Source organism: Passer domesticus, chromosome Z (genome assembly GCF_036417665.1).
Source record: "Passer domesticus isolate bPasDom1 chromosome Z, bPasDom1.hap1, whole genome shotgun sequence".
In the NCBI taxonomy this organism is placed as follows: domain Eukaryota; kingdom Metazoa; phylum Chordata; class Aves; order Passeriformes; family Passeridae; genus Passer; species Passer domesticus.
In genome coordinates, this window is record NC_087512.1 from 59933360 (window position 1) to 59956215 (window position 22856).

The 22856-nt window shown below is 34.5% G+C and overlaps 1 long non-coding RNA gene across 2 annotated transcripts in view; it reads right to left on the bottom strand.

Moving 5' to 3' along the window:
* Positions 1 to 1095: 1095 nt before the first annotated feature.
* Positions 1096 to 22856, bottom strand: part of LOC135290874 (uncharacterized) — a 33407-nt gene continuing 11646 nt past the window's right edge. Inside the window, exon 3 of one of the 2 annotated variants that reach the window (XR_010353700.1) lies at positions 1096 to 1282. This is a non-coding gene — a long non-coding RNA (uncharacterized LOC135290874). Of the gene's footprint in view, positions 1283 to 2987; positions 3027 to 22856 lie in introns of those variants that run through there. The other variant, XR_010353701.1, reaches the window with a different exon arrangement.

Below are 22856 nucleotides of genomic sequence, written 5' to 3' on the forward strand. Positions count from 1 at the left end.
GCTCTTGCAAGGCAGTAGCCTCCAGAGTCCCGATTACCCCAATAGCTGTCTGTAAGTGAGTGGACTACAATTCCTATCAGTCATTACGACAGATTTGATCAGCAACTAACTTTATTTAAACACTTTATAATTAAAGTCTGTCCCAATGATAAGTATTAGATCCAGCTCTCTCTGAAACAGTTTAGCTATTCCTCGTCTCTGGATTTTCCAGATGTTGCTAGTAACAAGAAAGGAAGTTAGACAGCTAAGAGAAAGACATCACAGATGGTACAAACCTTCACATGGCCGATTTTTATTTTATTGTTGTTTGAGGAAATATAAGCAATCCTCAGGAAAATTCTGAAAATCATACAGGAGGTGATAAGTGATACTTCAGACACTTTTAAAAATATACTAGGCCTTTCTAGATTTTAAGTACATGAAAAAGCATTATCAAAATGTTCTCTAATTTCAGACATAGCAGAAACTATAACTTTCACATGGTAAATTCTTCTGCCTATAGCTTTAGCTAACTTTAAGAAGGACATAAAATGTCATATAACATGAACACATTTTATGAAACAAATTTTGGTAAACCCTTCTTTTGTGTTACTCCTCCATTTGGAATTGAATATTGCATGTTATTAATCTTAAAACTAGTAAAATCACATCCATTTTTACACAAATATTTAATACAGCCTCATTCAGTGTTTAGTAACTGACAAGTATGTATGTAGTGTCTTCTTTTTGTTACCAATTATTGGTGCTATGTTTCCTGCAGCACCTGTTTAGTAATTTGAGGATGGAGAAGGGAAAAGGTCAACAGAAAGTTAAAATTAAGAATTGTTCTGAAAGTTTCCAACATTGATAAGTGGTAAGTGAGAAATATTTAAATACATCACTGTGGAATGTAGATCAAGTGATCATTTTATTTTCCTGGCAACTATCTCAGGTGAAATAAATACATTACTGGATGTAGATGTAAAATGCTTATGTAGAAGTACAGAAAGTGATCATTAATGCTTTTCTATTAAACTTTAAAAATCAGTTTCTTTTCTCATGTCAAAAATACTATTTTATACATACCAAACACTTACCAATTTATAGGATGCTTCTGAGACTGACCCTTCACATACATAACCATGTGAGTACACTGCATCACAGAGAAGAATGTGTTTAACTTAGTAGTTTTGCAGCAAATCCATATCTCTCTATGCTCCACACTGAGCAATTTTGCTTACAACTGCAGAGCTTATGCTGATCTTGCAGAGTAGTTATCACAACCTTTCTTGAAGTGCAGCTGCTGTATAGAGAGGAGAGAGAGAGGATTTATTGACATATGGCACTTGGGATCTTTCTAACCTTAAAAAAGGTACAAATGAAAAAGAAATGTCCAAAAGCGATGCCTTCCACAAAGTGAAAATTTCCCCCCATCCTTTTAAGTCATCTCTTATTTTCTTAAGGTTTGTTTTTGAGATTTCTGCCAGAGTTATGAGGGTATTATAATAAAAGAGAACATGTATTAACAAAATTATTGTCATTGTCTTCACCATAGTCAGGAAACTATACCTTGGCAAAAAAAAATATGACATTTTAAAGTGTAATCAAGGTTTTCTGAGGGTTTTTTTAGTGTGTGATGGGGTTTTTTTAGCTATTACATTAATTTTTCATTGGCTTTTTTTTTAATTGATACAGTTACTACAGCTTCAAAATACAAAGAAGTAGCTTAAGCTTGTGCTATCAAAGAAAGGTGTGTATGCTATATTGAAATGCCTATTTAGATCCCATACATATATAGATTAGATTAAAAGTGATGCAATGAAAGCTATCCCTGATATTATTTCCAAGCTTTAACACTTAGATGTGATGCTTGAACATATACATCTTTGCACAAACTGCTTCAAACAGTTCCATGCAACTAACTAGCAGTAACTATCTATCCTCTAAAACATAATTTTCTTCTCTTTCCCATTTGTATTTTCCCTGTTTCTGTTCTATTCACATCAAGTGGCACCAAATTTATGATAAAAAAAACAGTTTTGCAGGAAATTTAAATTTAAAAACCCACGAAAATATTTCTAGTCATCCAGGTAAGGAATCTGAAACTGTGGTTCTAAATTACTGCTCTGTTGTAAATACAAAAAATAACTGTTATAGTGCTATTTTCCCTCTGTCATTTCTGGGTGGCAGAGCATGCAGCTTCAGGAAGGGTGCTCGATAGACTAACGAACAATTAGTATAACACATAAATTTTTTTAAAAAATAAATAAACCCCCAGAACTCCTAAGTGTTGAAAGTAGAGGTGGTCACCAATAGTTAAAATGGAGTCATAAATAGCTATAAATATTTAAGCTTTATAGTTCGATTTGTTTGTAGAGGTAGCTATTTGCCTGCTTGTGAGATGGTAAATTTCTGCCTAGTACAATGCAGCACAACAGGCAGCTTCAGTGTGCACGCAGACAAAGAGCCCCAGGCAGCCCCACCCTCGCCTATTTTGCTTTCTGACAACACCCTTGTTCACGAAGCCCCTTTCAATTATAGTCTTTGTTGGTAATGTTTACTTTTTTCTTTCAAATGTCTCCTTCCTTCAGTCTCAGTCTTCCAGACAACCAGCTTGCTGGAGCCAGTTCAGGGAGGCAGTGAAAGAGAAAATGAAATCCAGCAGATGTCTACTGTAGTAAAAAACACAACCAAATCCAGCCAAAAACCATCCGGGGGGGGGGTGGGGGGGGGTGGGGGGGGGTGGGCAAGGAAATCAGATTATTAATGTTGCTATTGTTGTTGTTATTGTAGTAATAGGAGTGGTAGCTGTTCGTATTATTGTTATCATTATTCTTGTTGTTATTATTGGTGATGTTGTGATGATGATGATGATGATTAATATTATTATTAAATACATTTTGTAATTCTCCTTGTGTTATTACCCAAAACTAGGTCTCCCACCTCTCACTGAGGGTGCAGGTTGGTCACATGCATCCACAATGACAAGAATGCTGCTTTAATGTGGTCAGTGAATATTTTCAACTTGTATCTCTCCTCTTCTTTCCCTAGATGGTAAAAATGTTATTTATTAAGGAATGACACTTTTCCTTCTTAGGCAAAATTGGCGCAAATTAGAATCCATTGTGTGATAATGTCCAGAGCTTTTCCTTGGTGCTTTTGGTTTTTTGCTCTTGTGATTTTTATTTCGTCCCTATCTTGTGGGGATTTTGCTTCTGGACATGTTTTTGTTGTTGTTGTTGTCATTTTGGGTTTTTTGTTTTTGTTTTTGTTTTGTTTTGTTTTGTTTTTTGTTTTTGTTGTTGTTGTTGGTTTTGGGGTTTTTTGTTTTATTTGGTTTGGTTTTGGTTTTGTTTTTGTTTTTTTTTTTACAAAAGCAGTTAATTGCTTTCATGCCTGAAGTGCACCACAAAGTGCACAAAAGTGCACTTTGGATCATATTAGAAAATGTGGCACTCCTGCCTATACGTGACAGATTGTATCAAAAGGCTAAAGCTGTAAAACACTTTCACATAAAGATGTTATAATACCAACTTGCCACTTTGTAAGGTGCAATACAAAACAAATAAAAAGCAGTAGGTAAAGATGCCTTCTTTGCTCCCCCCTGACCCCTGCCCTCCTGCCCCAATATCATTGCATCAGAATAAGACCAAAAGATGAATACTTTGATCAGGAGGTGGCACCTGTCACTCCAGCTTCTGTAACCTGCATTTCTGGTAGCATATTCTTCCTGTGCTCTTTACTCCACTGACAGAGACATGTCATGATTCTTCTCAACAACTTTGATATTATAGACTACATATAGACTACAATGTCTCAAAAGTATACATGTATGTGTACATATGTTTTTATAAATAAACACAAAAGTATGTTTGTCATTAGAGAGTATGTTTCTATGTTGGCCGTCTCAAATTCCAGCTAAAAAGGGTTAGCATATAAATATTAACACATAATTAAGAAATATTGCTCCTTGTGTTTCTCGTTTCTGCACTTAAGAGAGAAAAATAAATGGCAGATGAAAAGGTCAAAGGTATCTTCTTCAGATACGGGACAAAAGTTGGCATAGCTCTGGAGTTTAGTAAAACCTGAAATTTTAATAAAGTGCTGAAGTCATGTTGTTTCAAGAAGCTTAGTCAGATCAATGTAAAATAACATAAATGTTGAGAACATTCTCTTTTTTCTTCTTAAAAGCCAAATTTTTGTTCCTAATTTATGAGATTAAAGGGATCATTAAATCTGATTCTATATGGTTATATATATATCAGGTTATATATGGATATATCTTCCATAATTCACATATTTACATTTTCAATGGGCTTTGCCATGTCCTTATGACTCCAAATAGCATTTAACTAAGATAATAGTATTTTTCCTAACTCTTTTTTTAGCAATAATAAAAACAGAAGTACTTGTTCATTTCTTCTGCCTTGAAATTTTTCTCACTTCTTGTCAAAAAATAATCATCTGTATTGATCATTCAGCCGAACAAACCCATGTACCCTCCACAAGGAGCACCTGTATTCAGCTCTTCCAGATGCTAAAAGCAGACATAAATCCAGTTCTTTGTAAATGAAAAGGTTTCATGGACAACTTAATTTGCTGCGGGAAGCCAAGGTTCCCAGTAGGCTGCCCATTTCTCAGCCCATGACTTTCAGTGTGTCCACCTGCTGAAAACCATGTTTGATTTCTGAACTTGCAAGTTGCCTGTCAGCAACAAAATGGTGACATAGGGGGGAGTGGAGAAATTTCTATCTCTCTTTCATCATTAAGGGGGTTGCCCTGTGTTGAAGGGAATGAAAAGTTTGATTTAATGTAGAAAATAAAAAAACCAAGGAATTTAAAAAAAGCTGAAAGATTTGCCAAGTGGGCCATTGCAGTTCTTGTGACAAGTGAGATGTCTCTGAGGAATTCACTACAGGCTGAACTGAAAAGGGGATTAAGTCCTTTTAGAGGGAGAAAATGTAACAAAAGGAGCACTTTTATGATGTAGCTGCATAAAATAAGGGACTGCTTTGTGCAGCTGATTGCCAGAGGTCTCCAAGTGAAACAGCCAGTGCTACAGGCCCCACTCCTCCTGGAGTGAGCAGCTCCTTCTAAAGCCTGTGCCTGCACTGGAATAAGAGCACAGCTGTCATTTAGGAATAAATAAGAGATTATAGAGATTATTGGTTTGTTTCTATGTCCCTTTTTTTTTTTTTTTTTTTTTTAGATTTTCCACACCTACCAAAAAGTGACCTGTAGGGAGATTATACTCTAGTGAAAGTTGTTGCTAATTAAAACAAGTAATTAGTGTTCCTCCAGGCTTTGCGATTTCACTCACTTTTGCCCACCAGACAACATTAGTTTAAAAGCAGTCCAATTTCTATCAATAACAGTCCATAAAAAAGTCACTTAACAAGTATGAGGTTACAGCTCGGATTTTGTTATATGTCTCCGGGGCTCTTTAGAGAGCCATAGCAAAGTTGGGGGGAAGAGGGGTAGGGGATGAGGGATTAAACAGTTTGTAACTGAGGTTTAGATTTGTTGAGGTTTTTTGAAAAGTCACATCACTGCATTCAGGTGAGCTTCAGGTGACAGTTTTCCAAGCCACATTTAAAACACAATTGTGCTTAAGGCAGTTTTCCAAAAGAACCCTCACTTAGCATTTTGTAAACAGATAATTTCATTAGGACCTTTTGTTGCCACTCCTGATTCTGACAAAATTAGGACTTTTTTTGACTGTCTCTCTGGATGAATAGGAGTTTAAAGGTATTGTTGTTTCACCTTAGTACAGACAAAAGCAATTAAATACCTATTTTCTTGCTCTACAAGAAATTTAAAGAGATCAGTATCAAATTTCAAATATGGTGATGTTTGAAATTGACAAAATCAATTGACAAAAAGTATAATTGTAACACTGCTCCTATCTTTGATTATTTTCCAGCGTTCCCATCATCACAAAACATATAGCTGGATCATCTTATTGTATGTTGAGCTATGTTGGATTTTACTGACTCTAAGGATATTCCAGCTTGATCTAAACACCTCTGGTGGTTCCACCTTTTTCGCAAGGAAATTTTTTTATGCACGGATAACACCCACATTTCAAATCTACAACAGGAGCATATATAGGTGATTTTTTCCTGTAAAAAGAGAGTACCATTTTCTGAAGTTCAACCAATGGGCACAGATTTTACCTTAAGTTTGACTATCTGCTATTTCTGTTGATAAATGAACCAGAGAAAGGAAAATGGATTTTTGATAATTATAAAAATATTTTACAAGGATAAACAGAATAAGATTGCTTAGTAGTCACACTAAAATTGCTGTAATTCAACACTGAACTGTCATTTTCAATGGGTTTTTTTTAATATATCAAGAAGCAAGTCTGTACAGATGAATTGATTTTCTTGTAATCCTAATTTTAAATACACAAAACATACTAGTTTTTATCACAAGCAGAAAAGGTGGAAATGTCCACCAGTTTTCTTTCTTCCTTTCTGCTAGAATGTTAATAATTCAGTCTGACAAGATCCATCAGGTTCTATTTATATAGATATTGATAAAATACTTCATCATATTGAGGAATAAGATTTAAAGAACAGTTCAGACCTTTCTAAATATCAGGATTTTCTTTTATATTTTAAGCATCTTAGAATTTGGAGTTTTTTAAACTGACGTTTTCAGCTGATGTCTTCTTCTATAAGAACAGGCAGAAAGAACAAACCAAGTTTTTGTTTTTGTTTTGTGTGTGTGTGTTTTGTTTGTTTGCTTTACTGATAAAGATAAGAACAAATCTCCATCTCTGAACAGACTGTGGGGCATCAGTGGGCAGGATCTTCTTTGTCTCATGGGCACATAGTAAAGTCCTTATAGATTAGCATAAAACCATAAAAGGGGAAGTATAACAGCTCTAATTTTATGTAATAAGCCATATTTACCCAACAATTCCATTACAATACAAAAGCCAAACTTCAGAAACAATTTAGGAACAGCAATGGTGTTTATGTTGAATCCAAGAAATGGAGAACAAATTTTCTCATGCAATCCAGTTTCAATGTTCACATGTCCTCTGTAAATTATTTTAATGGTTATTTGATTCTAATTTAAACATAAATTGGCCTTAAGATTCAACCCTATCTTACATCCTCTTTCCTTGTGCACTTCTGTTTATTGCAAGTCGTGTTTTTTTCTTATGTTGCTTCCATACTTATGGTTTTTCCTCCTTTTGACACTTTTTAGAGTAATTTTCATTTTATTGATAGTATTGAACTGGAGAATCTCAACAGCATAATACATAAATCACCTAGTGAAATAACCTATGAACATCAAGGAACATCAAGGCTGTAAACAGTTCACTGAAGTCACATTTTATCAATTAATCGAAATTAATAATTTTCCCTCCCCGCAAGTTTAGAAGCCAGCAGTGTTCTTCATTTTTTATCTTTTTTGTATAATAATAAGTACTGAATAAAATTTATAATTGTTTATTGTGCTGTTTAGTTTACTGTTTTATTAATTTAAGTAAATTTGTCTGGCATAATGTTACAGATGATAATGTGCCTACTTATTTCTTATCTCATAAACTTTCTACTGTTTTAGAATTCTAATTAGCAAGTAAATAAGGATCTCAGGAGGGTAACTACTCAATTGTGTGGCAACATTATCTGCAGTGTGTTATTGGTCTTTCCACAAAACTCCAAGAAAGACAATGCAGTAATATGGTTAATGCAAAGAACTGTCAACTTAACCTTACTTTGTGACAAACACTGACATTGATATGCCATCTTGCTTCTTACTCTTTTTTTAATTCATTGTATCAAAATATATTCATGTCATTCTTCTCAGAGTTCCTAATCTCAAGATTACATAGAATTGGGGTTCAAGATTTCAACCTTGTACTGTTCATGAAGACTAGATATACACACAAAATGTTTGTGTATGATTGGGGGTCAGTAATACAGATAAATTAGGGATAATAGATAGCTTTCATGTTAAACTGTAGCGCAAGTTTTAGTGGTTTGAATTTTTAAAAGTTTTACTAGACAAAACAATTACAAGAGATGGGGAAGAAACTAGTAGGTTAATTTTGTGCGTTAGGAAATATCATTTCATCATCTTTGTCAGGATTTCTGGTGTGTTTTATAAGTCAGGTTGTCAATCTTCAGACACTTCTTCTAAGCAGACAAATCAGAAAAGGAGAAAGTGTTAACACTGATAGTATTCATTGTTCTGAAATTGGATGGAAACAGGAGCTGATTCTTGACAATTTTTTGGGGTTTTTTTTTGCCAGAATGTTAGTATACTGAAAGCCAAGTGCTGACACAGATTTTGAACATCTAATTTGTTTCCTTTTAGTCCTGATTATAAAAGTCATTTGCAGCCACAGCTTGATATTTGCAGATATGGTGCACTTTGAGAAGCAAAACATTTCAATGACATGACACAAAACCAAAATGTCCACTATCAATAGCTTCTTCTGAAAATATGGACAGAAAACACATTATAAAAGCTTTCAAGGTCTTTATGAAAGCTTTAAGGTCTTCCTGGCAATTCATTTTAAGGATACTAAGACCTTGTAGTATACACAAGCATTATAACCATCTTAAATCTTCCAGATTTTGGAGGTTGCTCCAAAATCTTCTAAACTTTCTGCAAGCAAGAAAAGAAAAAGCCTTCATGGTTCCCAGGACATGGGGAAAAGGCTATTGTGGCTACTGTATGGAGAAAAAAATAGCTGCAGTTTGGGGAAGGATATGTACTTCTTATGCTGTACTTCAAAACATATTGTAGAGGATATCCTGCCCCCTGTATGCTCCAGGTCTTGAGAGGATAAATCAGAGTAAAGCATCTCTGCTGTTTCATGCCATTTTCTTGTGTTAGTGTGTCTCCTTAGTACAATCTACATTAACCAATGTTATCCCCTCAATGTCCAGCCTTATGCTACATCTGAGGCTGGTTCAAAGCAGAGTAATTCTCATCTGGTTTTACCAAACTGTCTCTGCATGGTTTTACCAAACTGTCTCTGCATGCAGAAATCACAAGTAGCTTTGTGTTACTTGCAGGATGCAGGATGATGAGTAATTGTATACACTTGAATGGGCCATACTGCATCTGGTGTAAACCAGCATGATTGTAATCAAATTAAAATGCTGCCTGGAGAACATTACCTCAGTCTCTAGAGCAGCCCAACCCAACACCTTTTAAAGGGTTGTTGTAAAAATTTTCCTGGCCAGAAGAATAAAATGTATGGTGGGCAAAATTTTCTCAGAAGGTCACTTTTTTATATGTAGGATTAGGTGTCAAAGTGAGAAAATACATCTCGATTTATTTCAGTGCAGCATCTACCTTCAAATGTTACAATTGCCTATTATGCAAGGCTGTGTGATATGTACCACTGTAAATCGAGTGAAAATGGTCAAAAGTCTTGAAACATGTATATGACATGGGAACATAAGAGTAAACAGATGTTGTTTTGCTGTCCTTGTGCTGTTTTTAACACTAATGGTAGACCCAGTCTTCCCCTCATTTAGATGTTAAGCATTTTGGTGATTCTGAGAGTCACTACATAACGGCATTAATTTTGACGTATAGTTAGAATATATTTGTCTCACACTGTGAAGCCAAGTCAGTTTGGGTTTTTTTAATGATAATTGAGTGTTCTAATTTTTCTTCAGAAAAAGAAACATAAAAATTTTGCACAGATTTAACTAAACATCTCCGTTGCCTTTTCTACATTCATTACTTAGCTTTCTTAAATGGAAGACATTTTTATGATTTTTATTGTAGTCTTAAAGATCTCCACATTGGTTTCACTTTGGACATGGCTTCCCTCATTCCATCCTAAATCTAGCTGCATAAAAAATGTTGAATAATATTATTACTTCTTAGGAGACTGACCGGTTCTGGAAAAGTTCAGGATATTAAAAGTATAGTGAGAATTACTTTTGTTAGCTTCATTACCAAGAGTTTCAAAGCATGTGGGATATTATGGAAAAGTTTAACTCCACCCCGCACCCCCCCCCCCCCCCCCACGCCACCCACCCACCCCTCCCCATTTCTGCATTTCTACTCTATGCACATAATCACTTCTTTTCTTAGATTATGAAAAATATTCAATATTTCTGGGCTTTTTTTTTTTTTTCTCCAATTTTGACACATACCAGGACCTTCAATTCCAGGTAAAAAGACCTTGTACACACACTATTACTTCTGCCGCCTCCTACAAGTCCTGCATTTAGCACATATGAATGACTGAGAAAATTATGTGTGTTTCTTTGCATTCTTTGCAGAGGTCATACTTCAGCTGGCCTCTTCACAGCTAACATAATATGGACAAGTGTTAAGAGTGCTGTAGCTTCCTCCTCACATAAGACAAGCATGTCCTATATCAGAGGAAGTGTTAGATTAATTTAATGATACTTTAACTCCTGCCCATAAATGAGTTATACTGTACATTCTCTAGTTGTGTCTGAGAACCAGAAAGATAAGTTAAAAAATTATCCATTTCAATAATGGGAAACATTACTTTTGAATTCATTCAGTATATTAAGTCACACTCAAAGTACTTATTAAAGCACAGCTGGCTTATTTAATTGACTAAAGTCATGACACTTCATTAGTGGTGCTCCATAATCAACAGGAAATATGGTTGTCTGTGCATTTTTCAGGGTACAAAGTAAAGCTATTTCTACTTTGAAAAGTAAAGTATCAAATGCATGTAGATAATACACTTCCATTTTCAGGTGTGGATCATCTTAAGGTTAAAATCCATCCAAAAAATAGATGCAAGAAACGCACTTCTGCTTTCCATGCTACTGAACAGATCTCAGTGGTGGTCAAGCCAGTACTTTTAACAGACACAAAATATGGTTCTTTTAAAATTTAAAAGTAATGTGGAACAAATCTCAGTGGCAATTTCTCCCATATGGGTGGTTGGAAAACACCTGCTCTGAAATGAGCATCCATATTTCTGTCAGCCTTATCTATTAATATAAAGGGATGGGTAACAGGTCAAAACAATGAAAAAAAAAAGGAAGATACATGAAGCAATTCATATCCATTAATGGATTTTTTTTTAATTGTCTCCAAATTGCAGTGTGTTTGAGTTAGGAACCTAGACACTGGTATACATACATTATGCTCTTTAGCAGATTTGGAGCAATGGTCTTTGCATGTAAGAACTGTAAGAGCTAATTTTGGGGATGCATTGGTTTTCAAATGTTGTATACTTGTCTCTACGTTCACAAGCAGAAGAATGCATAAGGAGTTATAGAGAAGTTACCTATCAAACCCTTCCATCTGAAAAGTTGCCCATTTGATGAGCAACTTTCAGCTGAAGCTGAACATCAAATCTTTTCATCTGGCTATCTACACATAGCCCACTAAAACTAATAAGAAATTATTAAGTTTTAGAAAACTGAAAAATCTTACTTTTCTCAAGAAAGCCAGAGTAAAGCCCAGAATAATCAGCCACAAGCAGAGGTTATACTCTTTTCCTGCTATTCTTTTCGATTCACCGAACCCAAAGAAGGCCAGTAAAGGGTTCATCATCCCAGCTCCTCTCCATCATCTTCCTCTGGGTGTCAGGCACCCTAGCAAAGCAGAAAAGCTATTTTTCTTTTCAATGTAGCAAAAGAAGAGAAGGCAATTACTTGAAAACTTCTTTTCTACAGTACTCATCTGAGGTGGTACAGCTTGAATCTGAAAGTAAAGATTGGACTCTGGAGAGCATTTTTTATCTAAATAGCCTTTTTTTAATGGAAATTTGTAGAGAATGTGGTATCTCTCTACAATTCAATTTTTCCAACCATTTCTAGTTATGTCAAGGTAGAGAAAGTATTTTAAAGATGGGCCTGATACCAGAAATTAGATAATAGTGACACCCGTTATAGGAGGTAGTAACATAGATGTCTGTGTATTTGTCCTCTAAAGAATTTGGCAATCTCTTTGTGGTAAACACAGGAAAATATGTTGTTAAGGAAACATAAATGTATGCTTTGTGACTTTCTAGTATGTAACAGGCCTTGTCAGGCATAAGAAATTGATGATTGATTTGCACTAGGAAAAGTTTATATTGATTCTCTGAAGAATTATATGGATAAGACTCCTCAAAAAAAGACAAAAAAAAATAAAAAGAGACAATAAAACTGAAAAGGTGAACTTACAGAGAAAAAAACTGCTAGAATGATAGCACTGTTTGCTGTTGAAAGTATTTTGGTTAAGGAGAATTGGATAGCCTTGGTGCTTATGTGTTTTGGTTTGATCTGCATTTACTTGCTATGAATATTAAAGAAGAAGAAAAATATAACACAATATTATTGCTGCTCAATATATCTAAGAAGTTAAAACACCCAGAAAAAGCACCAGTTAGTAACTCAGGCAGGGTGGGAATTGGTGTGTATGCTCCACCAAGAAGGTCTGTCAATCATTTTGCTCAGTTCTACTTTTACTGCTCTCCCTTTCATATTGTGCTGATGGAAGTGTCCAGTTCAAGGTCTCTGATCCGCTGCCCAAATCCCTCTAAAGGTTTGATCTGTGATATCCAAGAGATCAGCTTTCTTTCTGTGACCTTTCGTGGCAGCAGTTCAGTTCAATTGTTGACTAACAGGAGGGATGCTTAGTTACCCATTTCACAGGCTCAGCCTTGACTATGGAATTAATTCTCACAAGAAATAAGAAAGAGCACAAAACTGACCACAGAATTAGGCTGAGAGATTGTCTCCTAAGAAATAATTCCTTCCCATACACATATAACAAACATGCACATGCATAAACTGTCTCACCAAATGATACAAACAAACAGAAAATCAATCAGAAAATCAAACTCTTTCCCCTACAATCTCCAAGGAAGTAAATAAAAAAATAAAAGTATTAAGAAATTGCTTTTGCTATGCAGTCTTAATTAAAAAAAAAAAGTAAAAGGTAGATGGATATATAGTAATGAAGCAATATCCTAAGTCATATTTTAAACAGGTAGGGTGTTCAAAGAATGTGAGCATTCTGTCCCACCACTGTCATAAACAAGCCAGAAATATTGCTATGTAATTGAAGTTACTACAGGATGTCTTATTCCTGATTTTGCAACAATATAATGCAGTTAAATAAGCTATGCTTGGTAAATTAGTGAAGAAAATATTTTCCAGGTACCAAATGGACCTTTATACAAACTTCAGATACAGCAAGTTTCACATTTTTACAACTCTATAAAGGTTATAGGCAGATATCTCTATCACATAATAATTCCAGGTGTTAAAGAAAAAAAGAATATAGAAGAACTGAAGCTTATTCAAATGTTTAGCAGGTTTTACTCATTGAAAGGCAAGAGTGTTGTCCAGTCACATATAATTTCTTTGGGCAATGATTTAATGAACTTGAGAAGTTCAAGTATTCTCCAAGTAGATCAAAGTTACAGAGGCAGCATAGAAAACAAAGCTCTAATCCATATTCAGTATCTGCATTGCTTCAATGATGCTCAAATATATTCTGCAGGATACTTTGCAAACACAGTAAATTGTTAGGTAAAGAATTGTTCTAATCTTGTGTAGGACTTACAACTGCAACCTTATTATCTGTAGTGTTGGGGGGGGGTTTGTTGTCTTTCTCTCTTTAATTCAGAAGTATGTTAAATTGCTTGTTTTAGGCATTAGAGACATAATATCCTTCAAGAGATGTGTGATTGATTAATAAGACATTATATGCATTTTATAATATCAGTTATATTGTTAGCACCTTTATTAATTTTTTAAGAACTCTCTTTGACAAAAAAATGATAGACAAAATTTCTTTTTCCTTCTTTATTTTTAACTTTTCTCGTATTCATTTTATCTCTACACTACCAGTCAATACCATTTTTAATACATATTTTGAAGTTCATGACACTTTTCATTCTTAGATGTCTGAAACAATCTTTATATCTCTTTATTATGACTTTTACTGTTGAAGAAACCAGATTTCAGGAGCAAACACTCTGATAAAGTGCTGTGTCTGTTACTCTCTTCGGACTCTTCGGTGAAGGGAATTTTGTGTGATGGGTAGAATATCTGTGTCTTTATTTTTTCATCTTCCTGAGTATCTCCTCTGCACCCTGCTCCTCTTCACACAGGAACTGATTCTTGTCAGAGGAACAATTTAGAAACTGATTAAGATGCTGAGTTATAGTTTGAGCTCTATTTACGTACTGTCTTTGGTTGTGTTTCTCATTTAACTTCTCTCCTTGGTGTGTGAATCAGGCCATTCCTATTGATGATGACCATCCCTATTGATGATGACACTCTGCCCATTTTTGGGAATATCAGCCAATATGACACCAGACAATCTCCTCAGCCTTAATGGCATGTTATTCTCTGGGATGTTCACTGGAGGACAGCAGGGCAGGATGGGTATTGTTATATTACCACTAAGGAACTGAAGTGTGGTGTATTATTTTGCAATGTTAAGTGGTTTACATAAGGAAGACATCAGACTTTGCTTTATGGATGATTTAATGCCTCATTAGTCAATTCTCATTATATTTTAGCTCTCTGTCCAAAAGTGCCCTGTTCACAGAATAAATGGTATTAAAGATGATCCTTCATCTTTTCATACTAACCCCGCTCTTTCTTCTGAAATAATCAATCCATGCCCTTCCTTTGCTCTTATACAGCTTATTTCCATAGTACTTTAGAAACTGCACTTTTGTAAAGAGATTGCCCTAAGATGGATTTCTACAGTTCTGTCCACTTCAGCTAGAAATTCCTCAGCATCAGAGATAATCCACACGTACTTGCAGCTCACAGATCTAACTAGTCTAAATACATTCTGATTGCAGAGCTCTGCTGCACACTAGCAAAATAAACAACTTTAAGAAGCTCGCAAAATTTGCAGTTCTATTTTCTGAAACATTCTTTTTTGTTGTAAGTACCCCAAAATTTGCTAACATGTATACCACACAGAGAGACACAGAGGGCAGAATTGTCCATTGCATCAGGGTGCTAAAGCTTTCAATGTGACTTGGAATGAAAAATCCAGATATTGAAACTGTTAATGAAAGAATATAATGAGAAAAAAAAAAACTAAATCCATTAAAGTGGCTGATTTTGTTCAGATAAGTTTTACATTTTTACTTCAAATTTTACATGCTGCAATATTGTGGGGAAAAAATAAGAAAAGCCACATTGAAAAGGCAAAAGTTTAAAAGGCTGTCTAGAGGTTATCAAGCATGGCATGATTTCTATTTTTCTTCAGCAAGAAAATTTTTCCCAATAAGCATAACTTTCAAAGGCTTTTTTTTTTTTCCAAGAGAATCATTAGAACAATGGAAAATGCTCCATCAGAATTTTGCTTGGAGATCATTTAATAGATGTTTTCATATCTGAAACACAACAAAAATTGTGGTTTCAGCTGACATCTGATCTGTTCAATTTTTTTTTTTCCTGTGCAGTTAAAAAATGGCTGCTACAAGAAAAGTATTGCATACCTCAATCACAGGTAGATACCAGTTAAGAAAAATTGTCCAGTCTAATAAAAACCAAAATATTTTCTGTCACAGATTATCATTTGTGCTTTGAATTTTTAATAAAATTTTTAGTAATATTTTGTGAAGAGTTTGTTTTGCTTGGGGGTTTTCTGTGTTCTGGATTTGCAAAGAGGGACTTGAAGGCAGGGGCTTCTTGTACATTTTTTGCTTTAACTAAAACACCATGCATTTAAAGTTAAATCAAATCAGCTTTACAGATGATATGCTGACATACTCTCATTTAAAATGCTGGGATTTATTTTTTCAGTGTTTCACAGTACAATAAATTCTGGGTTGTGTCTAGATGTGGGTCCAAGGCTGTGTTTAACAAAGACACCGAACTTTTAACCTGTTTGGTTTCCAGATTTTGATTATTATAACTAAATTATGTTCATTTAGATTTTGTTTCTTGAATGCAAATCCTAATCATCAATATGCTTGTATATATATGAACATGTTGACCCTCAAGCAAAAAAGGATTTATTTTGCAGATCACTAACAAGACTTAGCAAGAAAAGAGATATGTGAGAAACCCTTCCCATATTTCATTAGAAATGAGCTCTTAAATGAAAATTTTTCACACCTGATTTTCAATTATTAACTCAGTCACCTATGAACAAATAGAGATAATATTTTTTGCCTTCTAAACCCTGATTATTTCAGATATTTTGCATGCCACTGGATTTTTGTTGTTGTTGTTTTTCTTTTTTTCTTTTTCTTTTTTTTTTTTCTGAAATATCAGGCATTTTTTACACTAATTTCAGACTAGATCTTCATTGATATTTTCTGTTTGTTCTTACAAAATTAGCTGAAAGAAGCCAAATAAAAAAAAAAAAACATTTAAAGGTTTCTGTTTACTCTTTCCTGCTACTGCCATTAAAGTCTTAAGCTATAAATAAGAAGACATCTATGTGAGAAGTTATGAAGTGACTGAAGTGACATGTCTCTTCCTTTCTCAGAGGAATAATGTGATGAGCAGTGAACACTAGAGGGGGAGCTTAACCGTTCAGGAAACTTAAATCTCCAGACCCTCTGGGAGAGGATCAGAGTGGTATGATAGCTGCTGACTTAAACAAGCAAAGTTGAGGCATGGGCAGCCAGAGTTCAAAAGTCAAGAGGTCAAGAATAGTAGAGGGCCAATTTATTGTCATTTTCCAAAAAGGCAGCAAATCATAAATGAAATTAAGAAGTTTAGGGCTCTGCTCCTACCATGATGTGGTGTACTTTAAAAAACTCTCTAGAGGCAGTTTAATATGAATAGTAGGATTACAGGGATTTTTTTTTCCCAATGACTGTCTGCCATTCAAATATCTGAGGAATGATGGAATGAATTATCATAAAATTTTGACAAATGTGATGGCTCAACCAAAGGAGGAAAACAGACATTCCACTTATTGGGTTCTAATAAGACATGACATATAAATTGAGTGTACATGGCAGTTAGACCTTTGCTTTTTCCTTTTTTTTCCCCTTTTTTCCATTATTTGACTAAGAAACATTTCTATTTGGAGAGAAGTGATTTATTACTGATGCTTGTCTAAGAGTGGAAAGCATGCTCCTTTTAATCCTTACTTGCTATGCTTTAATAACTTGATGCCTGTCTAATATATTGTGCTTCATATATGCTTAAGTTTGGGTCTTGCTGGCTCTTTCTCTTTCAGGATGTCTGTTCATCCTCTATTGCATTAATAAAATGTGAACTCATGGTATAATTTCACTAACCTTGTTATAATAGCATCAAAAATTATTTTTATTTATACTTGTTTAAATAAAAGTATCTCAATAATTCATTTTTTGTTTATATTAGATATTTCTTCTTATGGAAGTATTGACAGGTCTGTGTGCTGCTCACACAACCATACAAATATTTGGGTAAAGTAGCATTTCTGATGTGTGATTTATTATGTACTTTGATAATGTGGAAAAGAGTTTTGGTGATGCTATATTATGTTGTATTATTATAGGCAGATATCACTGCAATTGCACTGTGAGTGTCCTCATAAGTTGCTTCATTAGAGAAAGTAAATGATTGGATTGAAAAGAGAAGCAGGTTCACACATTACACAGCACACGGATCCTGACAGCTTTTACAGGCACATTTTCTTCTGTTTTGTTACTTATCTGCAATGATTTTAAATAAGCTTCACTGCTGATATTAATAGGGGAATTTGACCCTGTGTTTGCAAGCATGCTAATTTCTCCTTAGACAAGACCTTTTAATGCTCTTGTATCCTTTATTACTTCATCCACACATTTATTGCTTCCCTGTGATTCTTGAGGGAAGAATCATGTATATCACTAAATACAATTCAGGAAGAGGGAGAAGACAAATAGGTGGTTAGTAACTGTGGAATAAGAGCTGTTTTTAAATCATATCCCCCCATAACTCACCATATTTCACCTTTTCTTCTCTCTGATCCTTTATTTTCAGTTTACTAATATATATAACTGAATCATTTACAGGCTATTCAAAAGTACAGGGCTGTTTTGAACTGCCCTCTAACAGATATTTCACTAATAATGTTTGCAATGGGACTTTTCTTAATGTAACATGAGACTAATATTTAAACAAATAAGATCTGATTTTTTTAGATGGAACGGATGTTAGAAAAATTATATGAAAGGGAAGGCACTCTATTAGATTATAAACTTTTTATAGGGGCACGAGATGCTGGGATTTATGTATGGAGATTTACGTTTATGGCAACTCTGAGTGAACTAAGGCTACAACTATAGGACTTTTTGGATGTCTGGCTAGAGAAGATATAAAAACTGGAAAGTCACCAAGAAATCAAGCAAGCCCTAAGGTAATTTTAAAAAGGAGGAGTGGGAAGATGATTGTTTCCAAAGGAAAATAGAACATTAGACAAATATCAGCTTTCTAAACAAAAAGAACATCATAATTCATTTTTCCTGTTCAGTAGAATTCCAAATAACTGAAACATGATCTGATATTTTTTGAAATGTTTTGGTCTCTCAAATAAGTAAAAGAATGGTTTTATGTTGGTTTTGAGCAGAGGTAATTTTTCCTATATTTCCAAATTTCCTCAGTACAGCTCTCTCAGGGCAGAGCTGTGTGAAGCAATTCTCATTCTTGAAATGAGAAGGGAAATCCAGGAGGAAGCTCAGTGCTGTTGATGTTTCCTTAAGCAAACGGCAGTAGGCTGATTTCCATGAGGATGTAGATAATGCAGGAGATCCTCTCCTTAAGATTAAGTTAATGTAAGTGGGTCAATTACAGTGTTTATAGAATCATAGAATATCCTGAATTTGAAGGAATCCATGAGGATCATTAAAAAAAGTTTTTCTTATTTCCAGAATCAAAGTAGCACACCCCTGATCTCAATATTTGCAAACTCCCTGGTTGAAAGAAGGCTTTTCCTCATGATACAGCTGATTTGGATTTCATTCTTCAGCTTGAACTTCTCCTGTCTCTAAGCAAAGTCCTCAGATATGCTATTCACTGAAGACTTGGCCACATTGCAGCTGGATGATTGAACTGCCTCATTTTAGGGAATCTTTGTATTGTAGCTGGAGACTGCTACTCAAATTCAACATCTGCCCTTAGGAAATACAATGCACCATCTGGAACACTCTGGAAAGGACTTAAAAATGGGAATGCCATGTCTGTCATAAGTCAGGTTGATGTGGACAGTAAATTATGGTCTAGGCAACAATATTTACGTTCTTCAGTGTTGTGGCCCATGAGATAGCAAAGATTTAAGGATGATGTTTTTCATACTGAGCTGTAAAGTATGAAGGAAAAAATTGCCAGGTGTTTCTACGAATACTGCAATTAGGGGGAGGGTAAGTTGCTTTCAAAAGATAAACATTGTAATTGAAATAAGGGATATTATCTAGAGAGAAATAATTAAACCAATAGATGTGAAAGAACTCATTGTATTCTAATACCCACAGAATGATTCATAGCAGATTGCTGCTTTCAGCTCTGAGTAAGTGGTTAGCAGCTAGATCTATTCAGTAAAAGTTTCTTGTAGTTGTATGCAAAAAGTAGTGGAAAAGAATCTTACCAGGAATGAAAACTAATAGTGATCCTAAGAGCCTGGCATTTGACATCAAAATCATTGCTAACAGGTAAAGCCTTTGCAAATGCTGGTAGAGAAACTGAAATATACCATTTGGAATTCTAAATCTGTCAGTTTGAAGGAATTCACTAGTTTATTTCAGGCTCGTGATTAATTTTAGAGTTAATTACATTTCCCATTATAAGCTTGATTTTCTAAATCTACATTTCTGAATTGCTCCACATAGAAGCAGTCTCTTCCTTCATAGCTTACACAATACATCTCTGTCAAAAACTGTGTTTTAAAGAGAAATCTGGCGTAAACCAAAAAAGTAATTCTAAATTTAGGGCAGACTGCATACTTTCTTTTCTTTTTTCATTTTTTTCCTTGTTATTTATTTACTTGGCTATGAAATCCACTCTTGTTTTCTTGCTGTTATGAAGAAATACTTTTTAGAACATTTCCATGGGAGGAGAAAATGGCACAGGGATGGCATACAAGTGCAGGAGGTTGTGATGTCCACCCCTAGATTGCAGCTCAGAGGAGGCAGGAATACATCTGTGCTTGCTGTAACAGCATAGATAATAGTACATGGACAAGATGCAACTGTTGCAGATTAAAGAAGAAAAATGTAATATAGAAAGCAAATATAGTGATATAGGGATGACATGGAATCAGAATGAGAAACTGTATGAAAATTTCAGTGTTTCAAATGATTTTCAATGTTACTATAAGGTTGTGAATTTATTTTTCTTATGTTTCTTAAATGGTGTACTATGCTGCGTAAAAAAATTCCTCCTTTTCTCTTTTTTCTCTTTTTTCTCTTTTTTCTCTTTTTTCTCTTTTTTCTCTATCTTTTCTCTGCTTTCTCTTTCTCTTTACCTTTCTTCCTAGGAAGTACTTTGTCAATGCATGTGGTTTATAATCACAAATGTTTCACTATAGAAACAGTCTTTGGAAAAGAAAAAAGAAAAGTTTAAAAAGTTTAAAAAGAAAAAATTTTAGTTTAAATTTCAGTGATTTTTACTTCTGCAAAATGCAGCTATCTACCTTAGATTTAGGTAAGATACCTAGCGTTTTTAATGCCCTCATAGTCTCAGCAAATTCAAGCACTGGGTTGGATTCATCTCTCAGCAAAGAGATGGGAAGTAAACAGGAGCTGCAAGGAAAAACATTATGAAAAGAAGAACATGATTTTTCTCCCTTATCATTTTAGAAAAATATATTGTGAACCCTTACTCTCTTACCTTCAAAGTAACTGTGTCAAAACAATTTGATTTTAGCTAAATCCAAATTAATGAACCAGCTTTATTATTTTAGGAGATGGAGGCTAGAAAAGTTAAAAAATAGAAAAAGACCCAAGAGTCATAGAATGGGTGGTTTATAATGTGTTAAATGTGTTTATTTGCACTTCCAAAGTTCAGACTTCCTCATACATTTTCATACTGATAGAGATAAAATGCTAAAGTCTTAAATCCCTCTATGCCATGCTGAGTTGCTAAGGGCTGTTGAGCTTTTGTTATTTCTCCTCTCGAGTTAGCTCTGATTATTCCTGTTGAGTGAAAAATTTTTATTTGCCGACAGAAACAGGAACTATATCATGTGTGCTTGCACTCAGCAAATACTCCAATACATCACAAAGATTTGCTCAACCCACCTTCAGAGGCCAAATTGAGGATGTTATTTTCTGTCTGGATCTGATCCTGAAGACTATCAGTCAGGAATGTTTCTCAGTCTCTGATTAAAACAAGGCCTATAAAGCTGCAAGTGTTCATGCACAGTCTCATTAAAGGACTGAATGGACTGACCCTGGTTTTCTAGCACAAAGCTGTGCGTGAACTTCAAATATAAGAGTGCATCAATCAGATCCAAGCCAGCCTTTTAATGTCATATTTTCTGCTTTGCCTTTAAAGTCGTAAAGGAATGCCCTTTCCACTGTGCAGCCAACAATCATTCAACAGTAGCAAACAAACTAACAAAAAGTGAAAGGCAGAGAGTAGGGTATCCCCTCACAAAGAGGAAAGCATGATGTTTTATTGATGGGTTTTCTAATAAAATAGAAAATACACTAGGTTCAGTGCAGGTGTTCACAACCTTCTGATTTTTGCACCTGCTTATGGAGGGAAGGAATAGGAAAAAAGTGCTTCTGACAACAGTGCAACATTTGATCCAGATATTTGGTTCACTAGCACAATGTCATATGTAATTATATTCTATTTAAATGATAGTGACATTTTAATGAATATTCTGAAAGGGAAAAATTAAGCTAAAAAGATATTGTACTTGACCATCTAAAGATCTTTTTCAAAAGTTGTGATGATGCAGTGAAGTGGGATCATAAATGAAAGAAAGATTTTCTTTGAACATAACCAAGGATCCAGAAATTTATCCCTGAAAACTAAATTAAAATGAACTAGGGGAGTTTGGAAAAGAAAATAATCTAGGTAATTAAAACAAGCATTCCCCTGAGGCTATGAGGACCTAATATTTAGGTCCTCATAATAGCCTTTACTGTCTGTGTCATGATTTTTTCCCCCTAAACTTCATCAATTATGAAGCAGTCATGACCTAAACACCACTCTACCTCCTGTCATCATATATATTTTTTTTTTGTAGTTTTTAAGTGTTGTAGCAGTTCCGCCATTCTGTTTAAATGTGGTTTTTTTAATTCAGAGAATCAAACACTTAGGCAAATTTTACAACTGAGTACTAGAGCCTTTAAGTAACTTGATGGTGCCCCACCAGTTCTTTGCTTGATGAGGCACTTGTGAAAATTGATAAATTTTATGTTGTTTATTAATTAGCTTGCTGCATAAAAACCATAATTAAAACCACCATCAAAATAGCCTCTTATAATTTTAATATACTTCATAATATATTTTTTTTGAGATGAGTCCTGAGTTTGCCTTCACTCACAGCATCTGAAACCAGATGTCGAGTTACTTCTTTTGGTAGTTCCTGAAAATCCAACAACTCTGAAGTAATTAATTTTTTTCTGACTTCTGGATAGCCATGTCTCTTTACTTTCTACACTATCTCCAGTTTAGTGTATAATTTGAACTATGTGAATTTTATAAATTTATAAATTTATAAAGTAAGAGGTTTGTACTTACATTCTTAATTTTTTTTCAAAACCTACCAGCCAAATCAGCCAGTTTTACTGTTGATACATTTGCTCTGTTTAGTTACTCAATTCACCTTTTCTTATGAGTTTCTGAACACCTTTTTAAGGGATTAGGGTTTTTGTTTCTTCTTCCTCTGAGGAAAAAAATCAAACAAACAAAACCCCAAACTTTTTTAATGCTTTCATTTCCAAAGTATTAAAACCTAGTCTAAAATATATCTTTTTGCAACTGAGAAATAATGTTTACCTCAAG